Here is an 11,567-nt window from a genome sequence, read left to right on the forward strand (position 1 = left end):
GGGGCTCTTGCTAAGTATCAGTTCCTTGTGCCTCCTTAACATTTTGTTTTCCCTTTTGCAAACCGGTAAGCACTGGTGCTCCAGTTTTCTCGTTGGTCCAGGACAGAGGGCTTCTGAGTGTCGGTCGGTTCTGAAGCTGTGTTGGATTAAAAAAAAAAAATTGAGGCAACTGTGAACTACACAGATATTTACATTTATTTAAAACAGCAAATGTCTGCCGTTTCCCAGCCTCAAGCAGAGATGGCATCCCCAGTGGGAAAGCTATCCCTGCGAGTCCTTCGATAGCTCAGTTGGTAGAGCGGAGGACTGTAGTGTGATTCTCTCCAGGCATCCTTAGGTCGCTGGTTCGAATCCGGCTCGAAGGAACTCCTTCGTTTTTTTTTTTTTTTAATTTCTTTTGGCGTTTTTATCACTACCCCCAGAAAGGCACATTCCAGTTACACATATCTAAGATAAGAGCATCTTTAGATGTGTAGCGAATCTCTATGTTTTAAAAATTATTGTTCTCCGTAACAATTTTTAATACGCGCCATCAGACGTCAATCCCGAAGTTCACATTATCTTAACCCTCAGAGAAGGCCCGAGCCCTTACGACACCGATCAGAGGCGGGCCCACTGGCCCAGGGGTCTAGAGAAGCGTCTTTGCCCCTCAACGGTGCAGCCGAGCCAGGCGGAGGGGGGCTGAGGGGAGTCACTCGGATCAGCAGGTAAGCGGTGGGGCACGCGCGCCTCCTGGCGGTCGGAGAGTTCCGAGTTGTTGGCGCTCAGGCATGTCCGACAACTGACAGCGCCCACGGTGTCCGGCGCCGGGATGAAATTCAGGGCGGTCTGTTCGACCTTCTCCTTTTAATTATGCATAAGGCACAAGGAAGTTAGAGAAGTCACGTTGCTAGTGAGAGACAGGATTTTCAATCCTGGCTGAAGAAATCTGCTGGAATGAGAATCACCTAGGAAGATTTTACTAAGGGCCTATGCTTGGGCCACTGTGGAAGTGAGACCCAGACATTGGTAGTTTAAAAAGCTCCCCAGGTGATTTTAATGTGCTGCGAGGTTTTAAAAACACTGCTAGGAGAGAACACAATTTTAGGCGAAAATAATACACAAGGGAAAAAACGGACAGGATTTCCTATCCACTTGGAGAATTAGCTCAAAAGAGAGAGATCTCACTGAACAGTAGGACACATTTCCTAATTTTGTGCCAATCTCATGAAAATGTATTAATCCCACTTCTACCCTGTCTCAAAAATGTGGTCCTTAATACCTATGGGATAGTCTTCAGTGACAAAGATATTATAATGATCAAAGTAATGACAAAGTAAATGACAAAGATATTAGATCAAAGGAAGAAAGTGTTGTCGAGGGTTTTGTACCTGGCAATTTCTTGTATCTTCCTTTCCATGCTTCAGAACTTCTATTCTTTAAGCAGATGATTCTCAAACTTTGGTCTGTATCAGAATCACTTGGAGAAGTAATAAAGACCACAAAAGCCGAGGATTGTTGACTTAGGGTAGTTGTTTGAGAATCCCACCCAAGACATATTGGAAATTACTGTTAATGGCTGGAAACAGGTCTAAACTGGCAGCTCCCGATGAACTCCTTGCTTTTAAAAAGCGAGTTCTGGGGGGTTGGGGGGAGCTAATTTTCTTTTCAAAGATAATGTTGAGGCCTTGAATGCAACGTTTATTAGATAGTCCTAGACTAAACTTCTCACCAAGGCGCAATAGATTCAAATCCAGATAGATTCGCCACTGCAATTCCTCTCCCACTTTTTGCACCATATTTTGCCATATTCCAGCACCAGTAGCAGCAGCAGACCACCACCACCACCACCACCAAGATACAGACAGATGAGTCTAGAAGAGAAAGAGTGAATGTAAAAAGCCAAAACTCAGACATACCTACATATTCTTTGGCTCTTACCATCCCATTCAGAAACGGGAGTGTATTTGTTAGGTTGTAAGTGCTTCAGGTGATCCTAAATAGGTCGGACTTATGGAAAATAGATTGACAATAAAAATGTAATATTAATACATACAGTAAATGAAGTGATTTGCAAATTCATCTGGCAGAGACCAATATCTACAAAACATGAGAAAAATCCCTAAGAACTAAGTCCTGTGGTACAACTGTCTGAAGACGAGGGAACCACGGAGTAAGTGGGTCTTCATGGACTATGAGGGAACCTGGAGTACATGGCTCTCAAAGGAAAGACCATCCGTATTATTAAATTGGCTCGTGTTGTTAGCGGCTCTAGTTTCAGCGAGACATTAAAGACAGGAGTAAAGACCGAAGGGTAAAGATATAACACTGGAGAAAAGGGTAAGGACATAAAACTGGAGAATGCGGGCATCGATCCCGCTACCTCTCGCATGCTAAGCGAGCGCTCTACCATTTGAGCTAATTCCCCACCTGGGCGCAGCCGCCTACATCCTTTACCCTCCTTGGTATCTGGAAGTAATTCAGGACTCGCTGCCACTTCAATTGACACTCGCTGTTAGCCAATAGGAAGTACGACTGCAGATTACCGGGGGTCAAACAGCCCCCAGATGACTTCCGCCACTTAGCGCCACCTATAACCTGTTCTCCGGTTCTGGATCCCGTCGGGAGAAGACGGCAGAGTTCAAGTGGACCAGGGTGCGGAGTCCGCAGAAACACCTGTCTTGGGAATTGGGCAAGATGTTAACGCTAGAATCATCTACGAAAACCAGGAACCGGAAGGAAATTGAGGACGCTGGCAGGAGGGAAAACCAAATTTCTCAAGAAATGAGTTGTGGCTTTGGCCTACCCAATAGTTCCCACCAATCCCTGCACTCCTAAAATTTCCGCCAATTGACTCAGCTGATCCCAGAAACAGGTTCTTTATAGTCGCTACGGATCTACGACTGTCCCTTAAGATCCGCTTTTTGTATGGCTTTATCACCGCCGGGGGACGCATGGCCACGAGGGGGCGTGTGTCTCATTTGATTTCTCCCTTCATTCTGGCTTCCGTAGTCCCTATTTCGATCAAGCGGTGTCAGTCGGACAAGTTATTTTTCTAAAGTAAATATCAACAAGAGAAGCGAATATACTTATAGTTGCAGACTTGAAGCCAGAGTTCTTGCAGAAAGTCAAAGGCATTAGCAGTTGCTTCTTTTTCTTCTGGGCCTGTTGAATACCAGGTGCCATGTGTGTGCCAAGCGCTAGGTGCTAGACACTGTTCAGCAGAAGCTAGTTGTGAAGAGGAGGATGAGCCCCGGCATTGCTAGAGGGCATTGCTAGAGGCCCATCACTTTCAGGAAAGCCATATGAAGTCCCTCACCCGACATTTGTACCTTCAACACCTTCTTTTCCTGAAATTCCATCATTAGAGACTTCCTCTTTTTGGTTTAATGTTATTTTCTAGTCTCAATGAATTGTGACAAGATGATCAAAATTGAAATGGAGAAGGGGAAACATCGTAATTAAGAAAGTGACTCTGTCTCTATGCTGTGCCAGGCATCCTTAGCAGGACTTTTTAAGACCTTTAGACTTGCCTTAAAACTTGCTGTTCTCTTTAGCTTTTTCATTGCAATCGGGGCTGACAAAAAGTTGAACACTCTGGGAAGAAGCCCTCTGTTTTCCTGCCGCACCAACTACCCCCTCACATCTTAGACAAGAGAGTTAAAAACTCAGGTGTTCCAAGTGTGTGTAGAAACCCACCGTTCTCAAAACTTGGATTCAAAAAAAAAAAAAAAAAAAATCTGAAAAGAAGGTCAGTCTTGCCTTGATCCTTACTGCCATCTAGGTGCTTTCTCCTTACTTGTCCCTGGACAGAATTTACCCAGTCAATTTAGCCTCCATTTATTCTTTTCTCCCTGTTTATTTTCTATGGCACTGTTAGGAAAGCAGATGTGCAATTGGAGTGAAAGAAAATTAAACCCATCCCATAGCTCAGGCCCATGGGTTGTGCTTTGGCATGACTGACTGTAAACTGGGAGTGATTGGTTTGTCTGGGGCTTTCAGCCATGAGTTGGGAGTTCTGGTTTCCAGTAACATTGGATTAGATATTAAATTTTCCAATCTCTCAGTTTCCACAGAGGTAAATGAAGACCAGGAATATATTCAAATTCACATAGAAGTTTTATCAGTTGTTAAACTATTGACTCTCAATTCCAAACTCACTGTTATGGACTGAATTATGTTACCCCCAAATTAGAATGTTGAAATCCCAACCCCTAAAGTGACTGTAGGTGGACTAAGGAAGCAGTTAAGTTTAAATGAGGTTGTAAGGTAGGCCTTGACCCATAAATTAGTGTCCTTTAAAAAGGAAATGTCAGAGCACTCACACACACTCTCTCTCTCTTTGCCATGTGAGGACAGAGATAGAAGGTGGACATTTGCAAGCCAGGAAGACAGCCCTTATCAAGAACCAAATCAGTCAGCACCAAGATCTTGGACTTCCCAGCCTCCAGAGCTCTGAGAAAATAAAATTCTGTTGTTTTAAGCCACCCAATCTGTGGTATTTTGTTACCACAGCCTGATATTGTTTCAATATGTGTATACCTCCAAAATTCATTATGTTGGAACCTAAGACCCAATGTGATAGTATTAAGGGGTGGAGACTTTAGGAAGTGATTAGGGCTCTGCCCTAATGTTTGGGTTAATGCCCTCATAAAAGAGCTTGGGGGAGTGTGATTGACTCTTTTTTGCCCTTCTTCTCCTTCTGCCATGTGAGGACACAATGTTCCTTCATTTTGTCCTTCTATCTCTTCTGCCTTGTGAGGACACAGAAACAATGCACCATCTTGGAAGCAAGGCAAGCCCTCACCAGACACCAAATCTGCTGGCACTTTGATCTTGGACTTCTCAGCCTCCAGAATGGTGAGAAATAAATTTCTGCTCTTTATAAATTGCCCAGTCTTAAGTATTTTGTTATAGCAGCACAAACAGACAAACATACAGCTCGAACAGACTAAGGCACATACCCTTCTTTAATCACCCTTGTGATATAGGAGGTGGGACTCTGTAAACCACATTTTAGTTTTAATGCTTGACCCTTTGGCTAAGCTTTGCCAAAAGGGAGGCAAGAGAGGGACTCCAAAGCTGGACAAAGAAAGGTGGACCTGCTCTTTCCTGTTTCCTTTCTGGGGGCTCCCTGTTCCTCTGAGTGTCACACCAGCAGAGTCAACGATTCTGTAGCAGCAATAGAATCCACCACTATCTTGAAATTTCACCACTTGTTGGCATTTCTGCTGCATTTCCACCTGCTATCCAAAGACAGGGCACCTAATAATGTCAAGAAAAACTGTCCATATCCTAGGATCCCTCCTCTCTAGCTGCTCTCCATTAGATGAGGAACATCAAAAGGTAAGTTGCCGGACACTATTTTCTTAGTTACTCGTGGAAGGGATTTAATTACTGAGTTCAATATCAACTGCGTGCTCTCAGTATTCCTAATGGGAGGCATTAGTGATTACCATTTGAAAAAAAAAAATGGAATTTTTCTTTTCAAAGCCTTTTCTCTCCAGATAGTTTAGTGTTTTCTCCATTTCTGTTTTAGGTGCAAGGAAGCTGAATGTGCAACAATCTCTGCTGAACCTCTGTGATGATTTGCTTTGAAAAAGTAATATTTATATTTCCATTTTAAAATTTCAAATATTTTTGTTTCGTTTTAATTGCCCCAGTATAATTATGTAATATAATATGAACTACTCAAATCATTTATCTAACGAAGAAAACTTACACATCCACAAGCAAAAAACACCTCACGTTTCATCACTAGAATTATGAATAGACACGACTTTCCATTCGACTTTCAGAAAGGAGAATCACAGTGGTACCAAAATGCACTGGACACAGCTCTGTTCACAACCGTGAGATCCTCTTCAACCCAGTTGACTGTATTTAGGCAACCACATCATTTCTCGGGTGAACCCAGACACTTTTGAGAGAGAAAGGAGATAATCAGACAGGACAGCAGAACATCGGGCATAACCTGGGGATTCACCCTACCTATGTTATACTTAGGAGGACATGGGATCCTTGTAGGGTTTTTGTTTTGATATACGTAAATATCCTAATATCTTACATATACAACCAATGAATTTTACATGTTTATAAACCCATGAAACAAACGATCTGTCACACTTTCAGTGTCTGAGAAGACTAAAGTGCACAGTACTTTAAAAAGTGAACATAAATATAATTAAAACAAATTATCAGGACATACATTATTTTAGACATTCTAAAAGAGGAAGCAGTTCGCGCATCCTTCGATAGCTCAGCTGGTAGAGCGGAGGACTGTAGTCGTAACTATGTTGGGAAGACAACCTTAGGTCGCTGGTTCGAATCCGGCTCGAAGGACGGTTGTTTTGAAAGGCCGACGTAAGTTCACCTGTGAATGAGCCCTCTCTACTTACCAAAGCGATGGACGACACCCTGTTCAAATGTATAAACCTTCATTTCACGTATCCTTATTTACCTGCAGAAAATGTGTCCAAAATAAACGTGGTTTCCAAGAAGTCTCAGTGTTCACTCTTCACTTGGGAAATTCGCCCCTCGAAACACCCTTTCTCTCCATTCCCACCTCGAGTGTCCTAATGGGGTTCGAGTCTGGGTGAAAAAAATATATCGGGGCCCCCTTCGCAAGGGCGATGTGTATTAATAAATAAATTAGATCTGAATAATGAGAAATAAAAACAGGGCCTACCTCGTGCGACCTTCTCAGTCGGCCTCACGGCCGGTGCAGGTGGGAGGACGCGAACGCTTCCAGGGCGCCCCCTGGTGGGCGCGTCCTCGGGCTGCGAGAAGCGGCCCGGGTTTCGGAGTAGGCAACCTAAAAGCAAAGCAACACTAAGACTCAGATAAATAGAAGTGTGTCATGAAAAGGAACTAAAAGGCATCACTTACAAGAGTGTCTTGAACTTGAAGGAACTTATGTTGAGAAATAAAGTTTATATTTTTTATTTTTATCGTTTAATTTCATTTTTTTCACGAACTTTTTGAAGTCCCCTATTATTATTGGTTATTATTTTTTAATTGCTAAGTAGTATTCCATTATGTGGATTTAGTACAACTTATTTATTCATTCACCAGCTGATGGATATTTGAATATTTCCAGTTTTTGGCAGTTATGCATAAAGCTACTGTAAATATTCATGTATAGGCCATTGTGTGGACGTGTGTTTTTATTTCCCTTGGGTAAATAACTAGCAGTGGGATTGTTGGGTTTTACTAAGTATAAGCCTAATTTTGTTTTAGAGAACTGACTAAATGTTTTCTAAGGTGTACCATTTTGCATTCCCGTCAGTAATCTATGAGAATTGTAGTTGTTTTACATCCTCACCCATTTGGCACTATTAGTTTCTTACTTTTTTTTTTTTTTTTAACTTTAGCCATTTTATTAGGTGTCTGGAGTATCTCTCATTGTGACTTTAATTTTCATCTTCCTAAAGAGTAATGATGGTGAATATCTAATCATGTGCTTATTGCTCATCTGTATATCTTCTTTTGTGAAACATCTGTCCAAATCATTCGCCCATTTAAACAAATGGGATGTTTGTCTTATTACTGAGTTGGAAGAGTGTGTTATATATTCTGGATACAAGTCCTTCATCAGAGAAGTGTTTTGCAAATATTTTCTTCTAACCTGTAACTTTCCTTGTAACAGTGTCTCTTGAGGAACAGATATTTGTTTTCAACTTTGATAAAGTTCAATTTATCATTTTCTTTCTTTATAGTATATACTTTTTGTGAACCATTCAAGAATTTTTTGCTTAGCCCAAAGTCACAAAGATTTTCTTCCATGTTTTCTTCTAGAAGTTTTATAGTTTTAGCTCTTATATGTAGGTCTGCAATTAATTTTGAATTAATTTATGTATATTGTGCGATTTAAGGACACAATTTCACTTATTTGCATATGGATATTCTAAGTCTTCCAGCACCATTTGGCAAAACTATCTTTTTCCCATTGAATTATCTTGACACGTTTGTCAAAATCAATTAATCATATATATGCGGGTCTATTTCTGGACTCCATATACCTTTATCATAAGTCTTGAAATCAGGTACTGTTAAGTCCTCCAACTTTGTTCTTCTCCTTCAAAATTGTTTTGTATATTTTGAATCTTTTGTTTGTCTATGTTAATTTTAGAAATCTGGGGGCTGGTCGGTTAACTCAGGTGGTTATAGTCTGGTGCTGATAACACCAAGGTCAAGAGTTTAGATACACATACTGACCAGCCACCAAAAAAAAAAAAAAAAAAAAAAAAAAAATATATATATATATATATATATATAAATTTTGTATCAGCTTGTCAATTTCTAAAAAAAACTCACTGAGATTTTAATTGGGGTGGCATTAAATGTAGAAATCAATTTGGAAGAATTGGAATTGACATCAGAAAAATATTGAGTTTTCTGCCATGAAAACTTGTTGTTTTTAATTGCACCTTGTTAAAATTTATCTCTAAATATTTTATATCTTTTGTACCATTTCAAATGGTACTTTATATTTCAACTTTCAGCTGTTCATTGTTAACAAATAGAAATACATTTTATTAATAAATAGGATAATGATTTATTATATTTGTCTCCTGCAGCTTTGGCAAGCTCACTTATTAGTTGTAGTAGCTTTGTAGTAGCTACCCCTCAGGATTTTCTTCATAGATGATTATGTCATATGCAAATAAGAGACAGTTCTACTTTTTCCTTTTAAATCCATATGATTTTATTTCTCTTCTTCTTATTGCACTAGCTAGACCCTCTAGGATAATGTTAAATAGAAGTCATGAGAGTGGACATCTATGATCTGGACCTGCTATTAGGGCCGAAACATTGTCTTTCACCATTAAGTATAATACCAGCTATAGGATTTTTAAAGATGTCTTTTATAGTTAAATTCTCTCATATTACTAGTTTGCAGAAGTTTTATCATAAACATATATTTAATCTTGTCAAATATTTTTTCTATACCTATTGAAATAATCACAGTTTTTCTTATTCTGATAATAAGGTGATTACATTGATTGATTAAGCTCTAACCTACACTTTAACTTTTCTCCAATTTTAATTTTTTGAAAGTTACTTTTCAGGCTGGCTGGTTAGCTCAGTTGGTTAGAGTGTGGTGTTATAGGACCATGGTCAAGGGTTTGACCAACTGCAGAGAAAAAAAAAAAGTAACTTTCCCCATACTTTAGATTAAGGCACAATTTACACAGTAAAATAATTTTCAGGGTACCTTCTTTTTAGTGTAGCAAATTTCAACAAATGTATACAGTCAAGTAACCACCACCGCTGTAAAGATATAGAATAGTTACTGCCCCCGCCCCACGCCACTGCCCAATTTCCATATGCTTTCATAGTTGATCCGTTCCCTTATCTTCTAACCTGGCAACTATAGATATTTTCTGTCCCTATAGTTTGTCCCTTGCAAGAATGTCATATGAATGGAATAATACAATATGTAGCCTTTTGTATCTGGTTTTTTTCCCCTTTTTTGGCAAGTCAAGTGAAGTAGTGGGTGGAGAAGAAACAAAGAAATCTGTAAATGGTTGTGATCAGTTAGTTGTAAACACCATTGCACTCAGACTGCCTTATCTGGCTTCTTTTATTCAATATAATGCATATGAGATTCATCCCTATTGTAATGTTTACCAATAGTGTGTTCCTTTTTATTGCTTAATAATATTCCATGGGAATATTAGGGTGGTCTGTAAGCTTTAGGAGAAGAGGGCAAGATTAAGTCAAAACCATCTAGGACTCAGGTACCAAGTTGAGAAGGTGCTAAAACAGTAGAGAAGGCACAGAGTGAGAAGGAACAGAGTGAGATTGCATTTCCAGGCATTATTCTGGAGAGTTAGATTTACCCATAAGCCAGTTCTGAGCTTGGATCTGGCACAAGAGTGAAGTGGTGTAGTTCTGTCAACCAGATTATGAAAGAAGAAGGAAGAGTCTTCCCACCAGGTGATATGTAAATATAGTGTGAAGAGGTTAGGATTACTTGCCCTTGTATATCCAGGAGGCAAATCTTGGGGATTATCAGGGAAAAGACCATTCCAGGCACATGAAATTGCAACCCTAACAGCCCTTAGGTAGGATTCTTATGCCAAGATTAGTTTATAGGTAAAGGAACTAATCGGTGAGATTAGCTATTGGAGTTTTCAGACTAAAATCAACTGTGCAGTACCATGTGACTGCGAGACATGAGGCTCTGGGATCTCAAACGAGCATTTGCACCTTAGCACTAGTTGATGAGAAAAAAGTTGAGCCTTTTTTTTTTTTTTTTTTTTTTGCTGCCCCCTGTGAAAACTGGTGAAGGTTTTATTTGAGAGACTATAGAACTGAGATCCTGGGGTTTGGTGGTGGAATGACAGCTCAGCTGCTTTCACATCTAGTGTCCAAGGCTCAGTCAGTAAGCACACTTGATAGGTGGGAGTGACTGTCTCACACAGAAACTGCCCATTTCTCTACTCTGGCTTCTCACCTTTTCCTCAGATTATGTTACATTATTGGAAAGAAATTTACCAGACCATACTCATATATTGTTAGTTGCTCATGGAAAGGAACTGAATTAAATATTAGTTATGTTCTGCAGATATTCCTCATGAGGATCACTGGGCAGGATCTTTTGAAGAAAAATGTGTTATTTTTTTCAAGACTACAGTTATGAAGAAATTTGATTTTAATAAGCAACGGTCTTTCCTAGACAAATTCACCAGAAATCTTTTCCATATATTTTTATAATTTATATTACCATAAAATTCATAATTCATAAATTCCATGAAAAAGAAAAGTCTCTCCAGATGGCTTTCTGTTTTTCCCATTGGTGTTCATTTCGGTCTGAGGTGCCAGGGAGCTGATCACCACAATAGGTGCTCCTTAACAAAGCATGACAGCATACCTATAGATGGAATGTTTACATTTCTTTTTTAAATTTGGGGTTAGGGTGTTGTGTTTTATTTATTCACCCTGCTATAGTTGTACAATATAATATGAGCCACTCAAATTCTAAACATACACACATACAAAACACCTGCTGTGGATTGATTGAATTGTGTCCCCCAAAGTTCATATATTAGAAGCTTAATTACCACTATAACTGTTCAGGGTAGGAAATCCTATTACGGTAATTGAAAGGTGGGGCCTTGAAGAGGTAGGACCATGCAGTAGCAAGTAGATTAATAATGGTGGTCAGTGGCGTGGATCAGAGGGCTTTGAAAGGAGGGTCATGAAGAGTCTCCCTCTGCTCCACCATTTTCTGCCATGTGAGACCCTGCATTACTGTAAAGCCACCACCAAAGAAGACCCACACCAGATGTGTTCCCTGGACTTAGGACTTCCCAGCCTCAGAAACTGTAAGCAATATATTTCATTTTCTTATAAATTATCTGTTCCAGGTATTCTGTTATAAGCAACAGAAACAGACTAATACAATGCCTTTCATGTTTTGTGTCTAGTACATTTGTGTCTGCCCATAATTTTCCTTACCCTTCAGGTAGAAGAATCACAATATTTCTATCGGGCTGGATCTCAGATCCTTCTACCCCTTCCTGTGCAGGCCATGAGCAGGTAATTTAAAGAAGATTCTCGCAGCTTTATTCAAGGCAGAC

At 39.9% G+C, this 11,567-nt stretch overlaps 3 non-coding genes across 3 annotated transcripts; 2 read left to right on the top strand and 1 right to left on the bottom strand.

Annotated features, from left to right (window-relative positions):
• The first annotated feature begins 275 nt into the window (after positions 1-275).
• Positions 276-365, top strand: TRNAY-GUA (transfer RNA tyrosine (anticodon GUA)). Its single transcript is given in 2 exon segments — positions 276-312; positions 330-365. It is a non-coding gene; the product is annotated as a tRNA-Tyr (tRNA).
• A 1,969-nt stretch (positions 366-2,334) lies between these two features.
• Positions 2,335-2,407, bottom strand: TRNAA-AGC (transfer RNA alanine (anticodon AGC)). The gene has a single exon. It is a non-coding gene; the product is annotated as a tRNA-Ala (tRNA).
• Positions 2,408-6,227: 3,820 nt separating this feature from the next.
• TRNAY-GUA (transfer RNA tyrosine (anticodon GUA)) lies at positions 6,228-6,321 on the top strand. The gene is made up of 2 exons: positions 6,228-6,264; positions 6,286-6,321. It is a non-coding gene; the product is annotated as a tRNA-Tyr (tRNA).
• The last annotated feature ends 5,246 nt before the right edge of the window (positions 6,322-11,567 follow it).

Source organism: Cynocephalus volans, chromosome 5, assembly GCF_027409185.1.
Source record: "Cynocephalus volans isolate mCynVol1 chromosome 5, mCynVol1.pri, whole genome shotgun sequence".
In the NCBI taxonomy this organism is placed as follows: domain Eukaryota; kingdom Metazoa; phylum Chordata; class Mammalia; order Dermoptera; family Cynocephalidae; genus Cynocephalus; species Cynocephalus volans.